Source organism: Acyrthosiphon pisum, chromosome A1 (assembly GCF_005508785.2).
Source record: "Acyrthosiphon pisum isolate AL4f chromosome A1, pea_aphid_22Mar2018_4r6ur, whole genome shotgun sequence".
NCBI classification, from domain to species: domain Eukaryota; kingdom Metazoa; phylum Arthropoda; class Insecta; order Hemiptera; family Aphididae; genus Acyrthosiphon; species Acyrthosiphon pisum.
In genome coordinates this window covers 17266000-17283463 of record NC_042494.1, presented here as the reverse complement: position 1 = coordinate 17283463, position 17464 = coordinate 17266000, and the positions used below count along the sequence as shown (strand labels likewise).

The window sequence follows — 17464 nt, the reverse complement described above, 5'->3', positions numbered from 1 at the left end:
TAAAATTTTAATATGGAGGAAAAATGAAAGGTATTGTTCAAGAGCTGTTGAATAATTATCCAATGGCTTACACTCCCTAATTAGAATAGGCATAATATTATAATATTATTATACCACTTTGAAAAATTATGATATAAATACGTCTGAAAATTGTCCGCGTTTGTTAAACCGTCCTCGTTCGGCGGATGCATTAAAATAACAAAATATAACGTGTAATTGATGTGCACGTAATGCCGACCTTGAAAAAAAATTTATATCAGATGACGGGGATTTAGTTTAATTAAAAGCGTTCGTTCTTATTTTTTTTTTTTTTTTTGTTAAGCGCAATACTTCTGGATGAAACTTTTAATCGCCGTCTTTTTAATCACTGGCACGAAAGTTCAAACTCAGAGTAATCTTCGTGTTGTATAAACGTATTATTAAAAAAAAACTACGAATACGTGAAAGTCTGGATTGTTTATGTAATGGGGTGTGAGCGGGTCCGGAGAAGAATATACAGTGTGTTTACGACTGGCATGCTAAAATGGTCACATAAAACGACACCTCCTTTGCTATCAAAAGCGAAATAGTAAAAAAAAAAACCCTGCAGGTTTTCGTCGTTAAAGACGCAGTACCTACCTATAAGATTGTGGCGAAAATTTTACAACTTTCTTTCGTATTATTACTATTATACGCTCGCCGCCATCGTCGTCGTTATTGTTCACAGCTGGAAATAGTGAAAACTCACAACTATCCTGCAGGTGTAATATGCCAAAGCAAGTTTTTATCAATTTCTCGCAGTGATATTAAAAACGATTTCGGGTAAACGTTTATGATCGGAAACTTAGGATTTTACACCCGAATTTGCATATTCATATTAAAAGCTTCGAAAGTGCTTTTATTTTTTCGTCCACACGCAAATTCGATAATATCGTTAACTTTAAAGCCTCAGAGGCATGTCATATATTATATTTTAAAGTGTTACAATGTGTGTTTAATGTATATATGCAATATACACAATATGAACAAACGATAAATATGCTTGTATATATTATTATATTTGGAGTTATACGTTATAATATGTGTCAGCCGTTTTTGGCAGTGAATTATTTTAACATAAATTCCAATCTCGATACGATTATGTTTGATTTGGTTAATCTAATACTGATAAAATATTCAAAAACCTGATTTAAAATAAATATAGCTAAAAAAAAAAAACAATCGCGCGAAAGAATAAGTACATACAAACATACATAAAATGTAAAATATATTAAATTATTAAATGTTTGTTGGTATGTTTAAATTTTAAAAACTCGTCTAATAGTACATTATTTAACTATGCCTCAAATACCAATTGCTTCACTTTTACACGTGAGTAGACTTTAATACCTAGGTCCTAGATACTTGCTAAAAACTATTTCGATTCAACTGTTTGATTTTGAATTAATATTTATCAACGTATTTATCTTAACGCGTTTCGTTATACCTACCAATAAAATTTATATTTTGATACATTAATTCATAATAATTGTTTATACAAAACACAAAACTACATAATATAATAATTTTGAAGTTATAATAGTACACAACAATTGGAGGATGCTTTTAGTGGTCATGAAGGCATGTGACATCGAACCTTCCTGACGAATAGTTATGTTTTCGGAAGACCTCAAAGGAATTTAAAGGGATATTAAATGTACTCCGGGCGGATATAGTAAGCGCCTTATGCAGTATAGGACTTAATGCGTATAACCTAAGGGCGTATTATACTAAACTGAATATAATGGTATTATATATACGGCAGAGGACGAAACGAATCGACTATGCATTATGATGCATATTTTCAGCGGAAGTCCAACGTTCTGTTTCCAATATATATATAATAATGACTACGCGAGACGACGGTGGCGGTTTGTTATTTATTTTGAATAAAAGTGATATTATGTTTGCACCGTATTAATATTTCGTCGTGTCATATTATTATAAAATATAATCTAACAAACAAAATCGAACACGCATATAAAATGTCAAAATAGTACCAGTTTTACGGTATGTACATTTATTTTATTCCAATTTCGAAAACGTAATAACAAATCAAAGCTGCTGGTGATAAAACGCTTCAGGAGACAGACGAAACACTGAATAATTTAATCCCTGTTAAATCAACCCACTTGTATTATTATTTTACGTTTTATATAATTTTTGAATCAATGTATGTTTTACGTGCCGTTAAATATGTAAGTATGTCTAAGGTTCTTTAGCACTCAATAATTATTAATGTAACGGTGATAGTGCGCGCATTACCTTGGTTATCATAATTTTTTATTATTCATTATCAGCTCTCACTTAATTCTATCAAGCGTGACAAATTTAAATTGAGGAAACATTACTAATTTACTGTAATAGTATATGCTGTACAGTGGATTGTTTGTTGACTTAAACCAACTATGGCAATTATACAGACTTATTTGCGACTTTTACATTTATAATTAATTTTATCCTAAATAATTATTCAATAGGTATTACAATGTAACTAAATACATTTAAATACAATAAAATATTCACAGAGTAATTAATAACCATCTGATGATTTACATTAGAGTAAATTCAATTGTAACAATTGACTTAATTAATAATATTAAGGTTAACTTTAGAACCTAATTAAACAATATTTAAAATATTTATTATTATTGACTTAAAATTATGAAATACAAACATCAATGTTACAGTTAAAAGTGAATAGTTTTTAAATGTTTATTTCATATGGTCATGTAAAATTGTGTTTACCTTAAAGTGACATTGTATGGAATTTTTACTGGAATGTTTGAAACATAATATGACTTATGTGAACATAATATATAATTATGATATATTATTGAAATATTAGCCACAAAAAACATGCAACCACTTGTTGTAGATATTTAAATGTATCTGAAATGCCTATACATAGCGCCGTTTTCAAAATTTGATTATTAATTTAATTTGTTGTTCTTATGATACACAACTTTGAAACCAATATTAGTCACATTTGTTTTTTTATAATTATATTTTGTTTTCTATAAGTACATAAAAATAAATAGAGCCTTTTTGGAAACAGCTTTATCAAACTTATGCGTTACTCTACTCGTGTAAGGGCATGGTTGAAGTAAAGTTAATTTTGCACTCGGTACCTACTGTTTTAAATAAAATCATGAATATTATTTAATTTCAACGTGAAAGTACCTACTGAAAATATTTTTCTTTTTAATTAAAAAAATATATCATAAATTATGAAGTTTGATAGAATCTAATTTTGTATTTAATAACCAGTTAATTTTAAATGTAGAATTGGGTAAAAATTTTATTACATAATAATATATAAGGGTAAAATACTTGAAACTCTTAGTTGAATAAAAATTAACGTTTTAAATCTAACGAATTGATAATATGATAATTTTAACTCACTTAAGTTATTGAATTATTAAAAAAAATGTAGATTGTAACCTGTAAGTAAATTCTAATAGTACACATCGTATATACAACAAAGACAGATGTTTGTGATCAATTTTTTAAGTTTTTAATTGTATTTATGTAACAATTGAACATTTCAAATATATCATTAGATTTAATAAATCAAAATATTATAAACCTATTAAAGTGTACTCTAGTGTTAAGATTTTAAACAGTTGAACATTAATTTTATGTTGGATATTGATCAATAATAGCTATTTATGCATTTAAATATGAAAACATAATAATGAAATATCAACGTTTGAACATATTATATTAAAACACATAATCCCTAAATCATTGTAGCTGATTATGCAATTAAATTTTGTTATGACAATTTTGTTATGCATATTTCACCAGATTAATTTGATGATCGGTGAGTTGGTACGTCGTTTTTGTAAAAACAAAAATGTTTTATTGGTCAAAGCTGACATTTAATATAGTTAATGGTGTAAAAAATACTAATAATTTTATGATATTATTACTAAAAATATTACCGTTCCAACCATTCGATTTAGTGTATATATTTAGTGTTTATCAAAAAAAATGTATCATAAAACAATTTAAATTAGGTGACTAATAAAAGTGTTTTTATATATTATTATCCCTAATAATATAATGTGCAATGTATGGTTTTGACTAACTATTCATGTGTATTATAACTTTTTAAAGTACCTATACTGTTAAGTACGGTCGGGAAAAATAGAACGGTTCACTATTATAAGTGTATTATATTCATGTAAAAAAGTTTTATACGAAATTTAGTGAAGACACCGAGTAGTAGTTGTAAAAGTGTCGACAAAAATTTAATTTCTTGTTTCCTTTTAAACTAATTCGATTTGACATAATTAAGGCTCTCGACATAAGGCGACGTTTCCGTGGATGGTGAATTCAGACAGTTTATAATCGTATTATTTCTGACAATTGAATCTCGGATTTCTTTGTAAACTCTATAATATAAGAACATGAGAAGTTTTTAGTTCTTTGTTACAGTTAAGATAATTTTTTTATTTGATATACAGCATAATATCAAATCTTCGATATTATATTAATGTTCAAAAGTCGTGCTCTAATGTATATTTGCACGTTTATTTATTAAAATATATACTTTTTAGTAATATACACTTTTTTTTACAGTGTTCGTGTAAATAATGTATCTGGATATATTATATAATATATTATATATATATGTTACTAAATACTTTTTTTTAAGTGTTATTGCTATAAACGAAGACATTTGTTTGTTATTTTTTTTTTAAAGAAATATACTGCCGAGATCAATTTTTATTATTCGCAGTCGTTCCGAATGTAAAATACAATTGTGTATAATATTATTCTCGGTTGTAATTTAACGTTCAGACGCACTTTACCGATTTAAAATATTTTTTAGCGTAAATTCGTTCGAGCCGTTTTTCAAGAATAGAACTGCAGTCACCCGTAACGGTGTTGTCTAGCACGTCGATCGCTGCAGTTGTAGTCGCTGTTTTTTTGTCTTTTTTTTTTTAATATCGACGATACGAATAATTCATTGGACCCCCTAAAATGTATATATAGGCGGGCGAATAGTTTTCACGAAAACTGAGTCATAAAACGTCCCAGCAGATTGTACTGCAGAGCAGTGCGTACCCGATCCATTCAACGTTTTTGGGAAGTCGTAAATTCTGAGGGAGGCAAAGGCAAAGGCAAAAAAAAAAACTATATACGGTACATGCGGGTGACTTTTGCCAGCAATTATCGTATGCCAATGAGATTTACGGCACGATGTGTCCGATTCGGAGTTTTATATTTTGACGACGGTAATCATGTCGAAAATCTGTGCAAGGATATGAAATATTAATAAAATACCCGAGGCGGAAAATTTCTAGTTAAAACGTTATATGTTTTTAAATCGATATTATAGATAAATCAATTAGTCAGATGTAAATCATTCTTTTGGAAAGATCATATTGTTATAGGTAGTGAATTTATTGTAATAATAAATTATTATTATATTAACAGACAGAGTTATAAAACTTTTTAACTATAATATTACATTTTTATTGTACTGTTACCAATTATAAATCATATTAGGTACATAATATTAATATATATATCAACATAATATCATGCATATCTAATTACATATAAGTAGTTTTAATATATATTATTTTTTTGGGGGTTGAGACAACTGAGGTCATTAGCCTGTGGAACTGCGGGGGAGGGTACTGTAGGTTTTGAGCACGTGTGTATTTTGTTTTTTGGCAGAATTTTTAAGTGGGCACCCGTAGGTATCTGCCATGCCCAGGTGGAGACGGCGGCCTCTCTCTACAGACACGGTGGCTGCCCGAAGAAAAATGCCACCCGTGACCGAGTTCGAACCGGTGACGGTGCGTGACGCAACCGACGCCTTAGTCCACTCGGCCACTTCGTCCCCCAGTCCTAATATTATAGTTTAATTATGTGTAATATGTAGATGTTAGGAATTACGTGAACCTATGATAATTATTCTGTTTCTTTCTTTGCGCGTCATTGGAAACTTAAGCATTGCAAAACGAACTTTTATCGTAACTTTTGATTGGACGTTTTTAATCGTTGGTGAATAATTAAAGGTTTAAACGATTAACGCAATCTTTGTGTGTTTGTCTGATACATTCGCCAAAGAGGCGTATACAATTAAACATAATAATACAGCAGGTACCTACCTACCTACCTATATGGTAATTATTTGGAAAGTCAGAAGCTCTATTTCAAATTGTAGTGTGAATATTTTAATGTAGTTTTTTTCATGTAATATATTATGACTAATGGCAACACTTTTACCATAATTTGCATCATCAAAATTGTAAAAAGAAAAAACGCTAAATTTATTTATATTTTAAATTTACTTTTTCAAATTTGCAAATAGGAAATATATATAGATGCTTATTTATAATACGAATTGAAAAAACCTATTTCGAATTCGGTCGAGTTTTGGATGAATGGAAATAATTCATAGTTTAAAGGTACAGCTAATTGTTCAATATTACGGGTTTCACACTTTTAGTAGGTCGGTAATATACAAATTCAATAACGAATACACTAGCTGCTCGCTAATACTTTTTGTAATATTATTTCACATTATTAATATCATTTCTACGTACTCCGAAATAGTACATTTAATTTTATAATTTATTGAATTAATGAAGTGAAGCGAAACTAAACCTAATGTCAAATTAAGTTATTCAAACACATTTACGCACCTGCATTATGTGTTTGATAGAATTTTAAAATTATGATAAATTTATTGTATACAGGATTTTGACTTCACCAGACGTATACTTGAGTATACTAAATATTTTATTCATAATTGTAATTAATATCTAAATGTTAATCATAATTTGACATATTAAAACTTTTCCCAGATAAGACATCATTTGATTAAGTCTGACGTGATGTCTGAAATTCTAAAAATTTACATTACATTTTGAATTAGGGCCACAACTGACTTTCAATTTAATTGTAACATATACTGTCTACCTGTACACATGACACACATGCCACATGTTATCAATGTTTATAATTTAATAACGACAATCGTCGTGCTCATATTTCAGATTGGTACTGCAAACACGTGTTTAAATGTATTAAAACGAAAACCGCAAGACATTAAAAATAGGTCTTCGTAACATATATATATATATATAATGTATAATATTTTTAACTATATATAAGTAATTGTATCAACCGCGTGAACTCAATAACATTATTCTCCTCATCGGTATTATATTACGCAGAGTGTCTCACTAGGATTTATGTCTTAAAGCAATGGGGTAGCAGATCGGATTGCACTACTCCGCCATTTTAAATTAGTGAAGCTTCGGTAGGATACCATAACGACTATAATAAGTGTACAACATAAAATGTGCATCACATATTATACAGGGTGGGACATTTATACACATTATTTTCGTCAGTGACGTTTGAAAAAATAATATTGTACGCGTTTTGAATATGGTATTGGAACCTTATCAATGTCGTGTCCACATTCGTAACTGATATCACTAAATATTCCAATGTCTTGTGTAGTTAAATGTGTAGGTATGCTATATCTTACAGGTATGATAATATTATGCAGTACTGACGTTGAACATATTACATATACGTTTTTATATTATCATCGTAATAAGCCAATCAAATCTCTAGACTAAATGTATTTAAGACCACCAAAATTAAGTTATGTCTTAATACAATACTTCTAACACAACAATGTGTTATTATTAGCGTCAATTTGTCTATTATTCGTATTCGGGTTAATTATATAAGATATTCTTACCATTCCGTTTTTTTTCTCGAATTAAATTGTGACGAGAAAATATTTGAATCGTGATTTTTAAACTTTCCGTAACGGTTCACGTACCTGTAAATAAATAAAACAATTTGGTAAAAAAATAAAATAATAATAATTATTAGTTTTATAGCATGGTATAAGTACTTTGGATACCTATACACTTATAGGTTCTAATTAGCTAATGCTGTTCATGGCGACAAACAAAATAACAAGATAAATTCGAATAATATATAGGATAGTATTCACCAACCCGTGTCGCATCCGAAAGTTTTAAATTACCCCACACATAGTGTAGGACAACTGCAAAATATATTTCTCGGATCTATAATAAATTCACAGTTTTGTCTAAATCGTGAACTCGATAGTAGGGAAGTCGCAGGCACGAGATATTATCTTGTTTCATTAATTGCACATATTAAGTTCTTATTCGTATTTTTTACGTCATATAATATTATACTCGCGTATAAATAGTTTACTAAAACAAATAATTAATATACATCGATGTGTTATAATGTTATAATAATATATTAATGTACGTATATACTGCGAAAAAAAGATATATTAATTCTCAAAGCGATTTTTTATAGATATAATATTATAACAGGTGTCTTGGCGTGTGTGTTTGAAAAATAACTTATTGATATAAATATTATCATAACTACAAACAGTAAAATCACGAGCTATTAATTTTGCGCTTCATATAATATTATACGCATATTACACACTTTATAATAATAATAATAATATTATGTACAAGTACTAGCTAAATACACAATAATATAGCGATGATTTATGAGGAATATATTTTATTTATAAATTTAAAACATTATTTAAGCATTTTCAATGAGCATTATAATATTTAATAACTGCAGAGGGCTGAAAAAACATGGCATTTGCTCTATTTATGTTTATTACAATTTTCAAATCAAGTGTATTACATTGTTCGTGTGTTCAGATTAATGAATAAAACATGTAGAACTTTTTTTATATTTTTGTTCAAATACTTCAACTGATGGGATGGTCAACCTTTTATGTTAAACGGATTGTTGTTGTTCATTTTTTAAAATACTAAGAGAATAAGAATATCGGTATTAAGGCCAATTTAAAAATAACTTACATGTATAAATATATATTACACAATTGTTATTTTTGCACCATTTGAAAAAATATAAAGGGACTAGTTTGTTGCAGCTTTTTTTTTTTTTGATTAAACAATAAAGAATGTACCTACTTCCTTCCTTTTTAAAATGCATTTACTTATAGTAAACTTATTTTACTTTTAATTGCTCAATGTAATATTATTGTGTATAATATTTTTGATTAAATAATCAGTAATAAGTAATAAGTAATGACATTTTTGAATGGCAACACTATATTATTATTTTGTTAATATTTAAATAACAATCAAAACAAAACGTTTTATATTTCTTTTTAGAATTGTTAAGATTTATTTATAACTTATTAAAGTTCATTTTGCATAGTGAATTTAAAATAATAACAATCATTTTATATTATACAAAGGTTTGAAACAGATATCTATATTTAATATTTATATTTAAAGGTTTTATTTTAATACCTTTACATTACCTTTTCTCTCCGATATAATTTATGATATAAATATTTTGATCATAAAGCGCGCTATTGTTGCGATATTATGAGATTATATAATACTTTACACATCTGACTTCTATCACCAGCTTACGATTAAAAATAAAAATGTATTAAAAATATTCATTTTCTGCACTGTTTGAATGTTTAAAATACATTGTTAACGAAACTGGTTGAAATAATAATTACAACGAATCGTACTTATTCAATGATTGTAATCATTCATTAAATTATGTATTCTAATCCGATTAAATATTACCAAGGACTTAATCATTTTGAAAAAACCGACGAGCGAAAACAAAAACCGTAAAATTAATTATTTATAATTAGGTATCTGATTCATAATTTGTTTTTACACGCGTTAAAAGTGTATAGTACCTAAAAAACATTGGTGCACGACAATCGCGGTTATACAGTACACGGCTGTAAACCCACGTTTTCCTATTGCCGTTTCAGCTGATAAGCTCGATTCAAAAATATTAAAATAACAGACATTGCCGGATTATGCTAAAGACGCTCGTGGGACAACACTCGACCGGACGGCAGAGCCGAAAGTCGAAGCTATAAAAACTTATTATAATATTCGTGGTCGGCGCAGCAAGGATATAACGAAACGAAACGTTCCGCCGATATCGAACGATACGTGCATCGCTAAACATGTTCTCCTACAGTGTATATATATATTATAATATATGGCTCACCGATTCCTATTCGAATATTTTTGTGAAAATAAAATAAAACCACTATGGATTCTGCGGTTTGCTGACACACGGTTCTGCGGTAGGTATTTGATTCCGTTAAGTTAAGTGATTCAAACGTTTATTCCAAAATATCCAATAGGATAAACCGTATTAACACGGCGTGTACCTACAACTGTCTGCACACTTCGGCGTCGGTATAAATAAAATAAATATCGCGTGCGATACTTTCAACGAAATGAGTTTTGGAAATATCCCGATATGGGTGACACGCGGTAAAATAATGACTGCAAGAACGACGTAGGTAAATATATAATATTATTACACATGTATTGGGTAATAGTAATATGTAAGGATAACAAAAAAATCCCTTTTCGCAACAAAAATGTTGATATTGTTTGAGGAAACTGCGTGGATTCCTGCTGTAGGATACACCTGGATTTTATTGGAAATATTATGACGTGCTCGCATTATGCCTGTATTACTTATTTTTTACGGTACTAAGAACATCAAATGGTTATTGGTTATTTTTTTAGACTTAATACTAGGTAGTCCTACCGGAAGTTGTTTGGATTTCATTGTGCTTAACAAGACTTAAATATGATAATAGGTACTATAGATTTGCTGAAGTGTATTATAACGACGACAGAGTAAATTTTAGTAGATATGTTTGAATTAGTTACCTATTACATTTAAAATGAAAAAATAAGCTAATTATAATTTAAATAAAATTAACGAGTTTGCCAAGCGCTTTTTTAAATTCCCGTATATTGTTGAGATTATCTTTTATAATTTTGAAGAGTGATACATATAATAGTAATGTGTAATGTATATAAACTTGTCTTGCTTTTAGTTTATGTTAAGGAAGTCTTTCCACGTTTTTCCGGCATATTATCATAGGTAGTAGGTAGTTGTTTGTTTTCAGTCTTGTAAAGTATTCGAATAAATGTATTCAAATAAAAGTATTTGAATACTTTTTTTGTATTCGAATGCTATTTTAAATACTTTTTTAAGAAGTATTCGAATACGTATTCTGAATAATTTTATTTGTATTTTGTATTCATTAAAAAAATAATTTTTTCCGATCCAGAAAAATAGTTTTAAATTTGTGACAAGACATATTATAAATCATGAACATTAATTGTATTCTTTAAACGAAATATAATATTGGCCCATGATATGATTATTTTTATAAACACCAATGTGTTGTATCCCGTATGGCCCGTATCGACCAAATCATATGTGGTCAAGATGTATAAATAACTTATGATTACGTTTTATGTTTAATTATTAATTAATAAATGTTAAATACCAATCGTTCAAAAACTGTCAAAAACTAGTTGTGAAAAAAAGTATTCTGATAGTATTTGAATATTTTTTAAAGTATTCGAATATGTATTCCGAATACAAAATTAAAGTATTCTTTACAAGACTGTTTGTTTTTAATGCCTACTGTAAATATAGAAAATCCAGACTCATACATCAAATTATTATAAATCATTAAAATACAATACTAATGCAAGTGTTAAATATTTAAAATTAAATCAAAGATATAATATATCAAAATAATTAAGTTACGACTAAATTGCATTACCAATATTACTCCTGCATAGTAAAAAAAAAGGATTAATGTTCTCTTATATATTATAATCTTATAATCTTTAAAATGGAATTGTAAATTTACCAAAGGAAAATAAATAAATAATACTATATTAGTAGTTCTTAAGATTTATATTTTTAATACTCTTAAGTCTTAATGTAAAAAGAAAGAATATATTATTTCTTACTAGTTTGTTTTTGACTAATATAATGTTGTAAATAAATTGAAAATATTTAAGAAGCAACTCTTAGACAAAACTATTCTCCATTGACTGGTTTTATTACTTTTATAATTTTCGTTTGTTATTATATATGCGTTAAGTTTGTTTTCGTATAAGCTAGTAAGAATGGATGTTTAAGTGCTTCATTAAGGCCACATAATTATTGTATATTTAGCCACAATCTGTCCTAACTCCCATAAGTTATCTCAATTTCATTGTTATTAAAATTATTTACGATATATAATGTTTTTAATTCGAATACACCATTTTGAGTAATAAAAATATGCATTAATACATTTTTATCGACACAAAATTTGCTAATCCCATAAAAATGACTCATATTATAGAAACACATAATTATATCAGTAAATTATTTTAAGATTTTCTATGTTTAAAAATAATCTATAGGGATTTTTTGAAATTATTGAATCTATGATAATACCTAAACGTCGTTAATACATTTATAACAATTTACATTCAGTTATATATTTTAATCGTGCACTATCGACATTTAAATTAAAAATAAATAGTTCTCTAGTTTGGTAAAAAATTATTGTTTATATTTTAAAATACTTAAACACATTAAAAGTACCACGAAGGCACGAACATTCGGTTTATTGATACTGATATCCTATTAATAAAATATTCGAAAACGCTTAAAAAAAAATCAAGTTGGCACCTTATAAAAGGAAAAAAAGTTGAGCGATTCGTCGATCATAAATATTATGACTTAAGAGTGATAAATGATTTTCTAAAACGTACACAACGTAGTCTCTCATTATTATTATTATTAATAATTTTGTATTGGAAGCACGTTTGGATAGGATCAAAAAATGCGTCAGAAACGATTGAATACCTATCGACTTCACCATAAGAACCTCACCTCGTATCTAAAGACGAATGAATCTCAACGATCGACGTGGTCATGTTTTAAACTTTGATCTTCATGTGTATATTTGTAAATGGTTAATCGTAAAACGTTACCGCGGTTGCATTACTGCTACGGCGTTTAACCAGGTTAGTTATTCTTCTACATATTATTATTATTATGATGATGAAAACTACTATTTATTATTACTTTTTTTTTTAGTCATGGGTCATGATCGTCGATCTCCTCCCTAAAAACACCTCTGCTAAATTTATTTATCACGTTATTTCGGAGAAAAAAATGACTACCCACCTGCATACTGACACCGTATAATGAATATAGGTATACGGTTTACTGTTGTTTTATATTGAACCGCCTTGGGCAACAGGGTCAGGCGAGACTTATCCTAAAACACCTCTGCCAACTAGTGTAATTTACTACATAATTTTTCAGTAAAATTAAACCTTAAAAAAAATGTCAACCGACATTAGAACATTTATATTTCACGCGCATATCGTTTACAAAATGTAATCTGTACTACAGTTTTGTGGACTAATGTCGTCTAATGGCAAACAATGATATGCGTAACTTATGATTTGGATGCTCAATAGAAAAAACACGTTCATCAGAATCTATTTAAGATGAAATGTCAAGTTCATATTAAAACAAACATATTAGTTTTCGGGTAGGCAAATCAATAATAAATTAGATTTTTAATAAATAAATAAACTGTGTACAGTTCATTTCTATTAAAAACTTTCATTTTGTTAACATAAAAACGACTTAATAAAATACTCAATTTCTTTCAATTTCTTGTTATCTTTTAACTCTCTGAGAGATTCAAACGTTCGTTTTGAAAATGTTACACCCTAACCATGGATGTATAACGTTTTATTTACACCTAAAAACAATTTTGTTCAATATCGTGGTCATGAAAAAATAAAAATAAAAGAATGTAGCTAGTTACTATAGGTACTATAATAATAGCACCAATAGGTGCTTCTAAACATATTAATACACATTACTGATTACAGTATTAATACTACTCAAAATCTGATTTTATAATAGAAAATTATTAAAACGTCTAAATTTCAACAATTATATCAAAAATGATTAGATTTATCATCCTTATACAAGACATTTTCTATTTTCATCTAAAATTTAAATTAGACGGTTCGGGAAACAGAACTACGATTCCGAATTATTTCCACTGGATTGGAAAGCAAGATATAGTAATAGAACTTGTACGTTAAATATGTGTGTCAGATGAACGATTGCGCGTTGGGGTGGGGTGGAGGGGGTGTTAGCGAGCTATTTCATCGACCGTAACTCAAGTGTATCGAGCTGAAAATTCTCCGGAAGAGAAGACTTTGAGTAGAATAGTTATTGGCAATGTGGTGAATAGTCATCGATAAGTAATCTATCAATTTCATCAGCTGCTTAAGGGATAATCATTTTGTTATGTGACTGGAATAATTTTGATAAGACGCGTTGGCGGAGAGAGCCTCAGATATTTTTTTATCGCTACAGCCCAACTGCTATCTAGTTTTTTTGTCGAGGCAGTTGTGGACTTGTGGTAGATTTGAAATTTGAATCAACCAATATTTTTAGCGAGTCTCCAATTCGAGAAATATTTTTGAATATTTTAAGTCTGCATAAATCGTCCTTGCGTGATTTCCTAAGCGGTATTTTTAGGGAAAAAAACGTACAAAGATAAAGTATAGTGATATTGTACGGTATTGTATTATGTATTGACGTGACACTGTAAGCCCATTGCTTATACCTGTAGGTTGTTGTTAAACGTTAGAAGTTATAAGTATTTTCTTAATTCGACTTCAATTAAAATTGAAATAAGCAGACATTATTTTGTTAATTTTTTTTAAAAATAGAATAGGGATGGTTACTGTTTATAGTTTAAAAGAAAACTAGGTGAACATATCCTGTTCCTTAACATTTTAAATTAAAATAAACAGTGATGGGACACACATCAGAAATAAAAATGTATATTTTTCTAATAAGTTTCAAAAAAGGAAATTTAAAATTTAAATGGACTACAAAACAACAATTTTTTTATATGTTTCCTTACAATGTTTGATTAAAAAAATATGTTCTGATAAGTATAAGATTAGTTATAAAATCGTAAACTAAACTTTAGAAGGAAAAAATGTTTGTGGATAAAATAATATAATAAATAATATATTTTCATATTATAAAAGTACAAGTAAAGAATAAAAATTGTAATTTTTCCCATAATATTTTAGGTATATTATTTTTCGATACCGTCTACCTACTACAATATAGCTATATAACAAATGTTCCCATTTTATATTTTATTATTATTGAATGAATAATTGAATATTTTGTCTAATGGCTTAGAGTAGTAAGGATTAAGGCAACTGGTGAATGATCCAATAGTGGATTATGGAGATTTTCTGTCCATTCATGTAGATGATTTGGTATTTTGAAACAAATATAATGTCTAAATTAACTGGGTGGTATCTTAGGAGATTCGTCCTGTATGCATTGAACCTGGCGGAGACATGATTGAATCACTTTTTAATTTGTTACATGTCGTAAATAATTTCCTTTGGGAGAACTTCAGTGACATACCAATTCGACATGCTTAGAATTGATATCGCCTTCTAACGTAAAATGATTAACAAACAAATTAAAATGATATTCTAAGTGTATACGCTCTTTCTACTAATATGCACTCCAAGCATTTATTGGTAAGTACACCACTGCACTAAATTATGTTTATGCCAGGGTTACTAACGTCAGATGTTTGGTTTGGTTATTAATTGTAATATTATAGTTAATAAGAAATTGAGAACCGTCTTCAATTCATAAATTGCAATAATATTATCAGTGGATATATTTTATTAGGTCAAAAAGTTATTTCGGTTTTTTTTTTTTATAAGAGAGAGTGAGAGAGAGAGAGAGAGAGATAGTTCTCACTCAAGTGACTAGAATCCAAAACCAGATTATTTGTCATCGCTCCCGATTAAATAATTTAATTCAGTTTTGAGCTACTATATGCCTCCATTATATAATTTGATTAAATTCGTGCGTGTATGTTTTTCTTATAAAATTTGATCTTGTTATCTGATTCAGACTATTATTACTTTCATTATTAGTGTAGTCATTAGTCAAATCATTAATTGTAGGTACTTCTCATAATTTTCGGGTGTGATCAACTTAATGATACGAATGGTGGCAGACAGAATGAGCACTGGCTATTATCCCTAATTATCATTTTACGTTACCGCAGTATTTATTCTTATCTTTCCTTTGGGATACGGTAGATTTCTGCGGTTAGATAAAGCTTTTTTTGAAACATAATTAGTATACGAGAAATGAGAAAAAGAACGCAAATAAATACGTCAAACGAGTAGAGCAAGTTGAACACTGTCATATATAAAGTTGTATTCAAGTCCGTTCGAGAGTAATGGAAAATCAACAACACAAATATGCATATACATATTTGATTTTCTGAACATATAGTTCAATTAAAGTTACACGACAATTTGTTTTTCTATTGAAGCCATGTCATCTTTCATAATTATAATCATGTCTATATTTTGTATAGAAAATAAATCGGGTGTTGAAAAAAAAAAATTCGAAATAAATCTACTTTACGCGTATTATATGTTGTTTATACGTCTTAATCAAAACTATTCAATTTACCGACTGTTTACTGTACGATAAGAAATTCTTACCCTACAATGTTAATATGGAGATGCGCGAACGTCATCGATATTACATTACTTAAATAATTAATGTAGGAAATTGAAACTTACAATAAATGTAATATTATCTTACATTTGAAATGCACATTGGACTGAAAAATATACTTTTGTCTTAGAAACTGTTTGATGACAATGAAATCCAGTTACTTATTTTGATACGAACACTTAAGAAATTAAATTGCTAATTAAACATCCGTCTGCAGGGTACATTATCATGCTGCAGCACTGATATAAGATTAGAGTTTTAGATTACACTCGAATAGCAATTCAAAATAATAAAATATAATGTATAAGGAAACTTTATATTATGTCATTATAATATGTCAGCAGAGGCTCTTTGCCAAAAATAGTCTTACTGCAGCAGGGCCTAACCCAGAGAAATCCGAGAGGAAAATCTTATCGACGTTTTTATAAAATATTTGCAATACCCTGACCACACGAGTTACGACCACAACAGGCCACAATTCGTTTCGATTGTTGTTTAAATTGATACATTAGAATTTACAAACAACTGCGTATATTTACAAACAATATATGAAATCGATTTGGTTTTCGTGTCTCGAAAACGTATTCGTCGTGGTCTTCGACCTCCAGAACGAATATTATTTCGCCCGAACTTTAGTCTTGTAAATCCCGTACAACAACATAATAATAATATCAATTATCAATCAATCTCGTGATGTACGGACGAGAGGACACTGCAGCTGATTAGTTTCTCGCTCGTACAGAACGTGAAGTTTAGTTGTTATATACATTTAAGTGAGTATATACTATAATAATATAAGTACTAAAACTAGGTCAAAATACTAAGCTCGGATAATATTATATTTGAAAACCCAAGCGTCCCAAGACTTGCATCATATTATTATTAATATAATATATTATCCATATACCTTACTCGTACCCGGAGATTATAACAAATCAATCAAATTTTCATCATCAACATT

The 17464-nt window shown here is 28.5% G+C and overlaps 1 protein-coding gene across 5 annotated transcripts in view; it reads right to left on the bottom strand.

The window, feature by feature from the left end:
* Positions 1 to 17464, bottom strand: part of LOC100161295 (somatostatin receptor type 5) — a 280182-nt gene that overhangs the window by 166282 nt on the left and 96436 nt on the right. For 2 of the 5 annotated variants that reach the window (XM_029486751.1, XM_029486749.1), the window contains exon 1: positions 7760 to 7822. The exons of 2 other annotated variants lie outside the window; for them this stretch is intronic. The gene's annotated coding sequence lies outside the window, so the exon portion shown is untranslated. Of the gene's footprint in view, positions 1 to 7759; positions 7840 to 17464 lie in introns of those variants that run through there. One more of the 5 variants, XM_029486750.1, reaches the window with a different exon arrangement.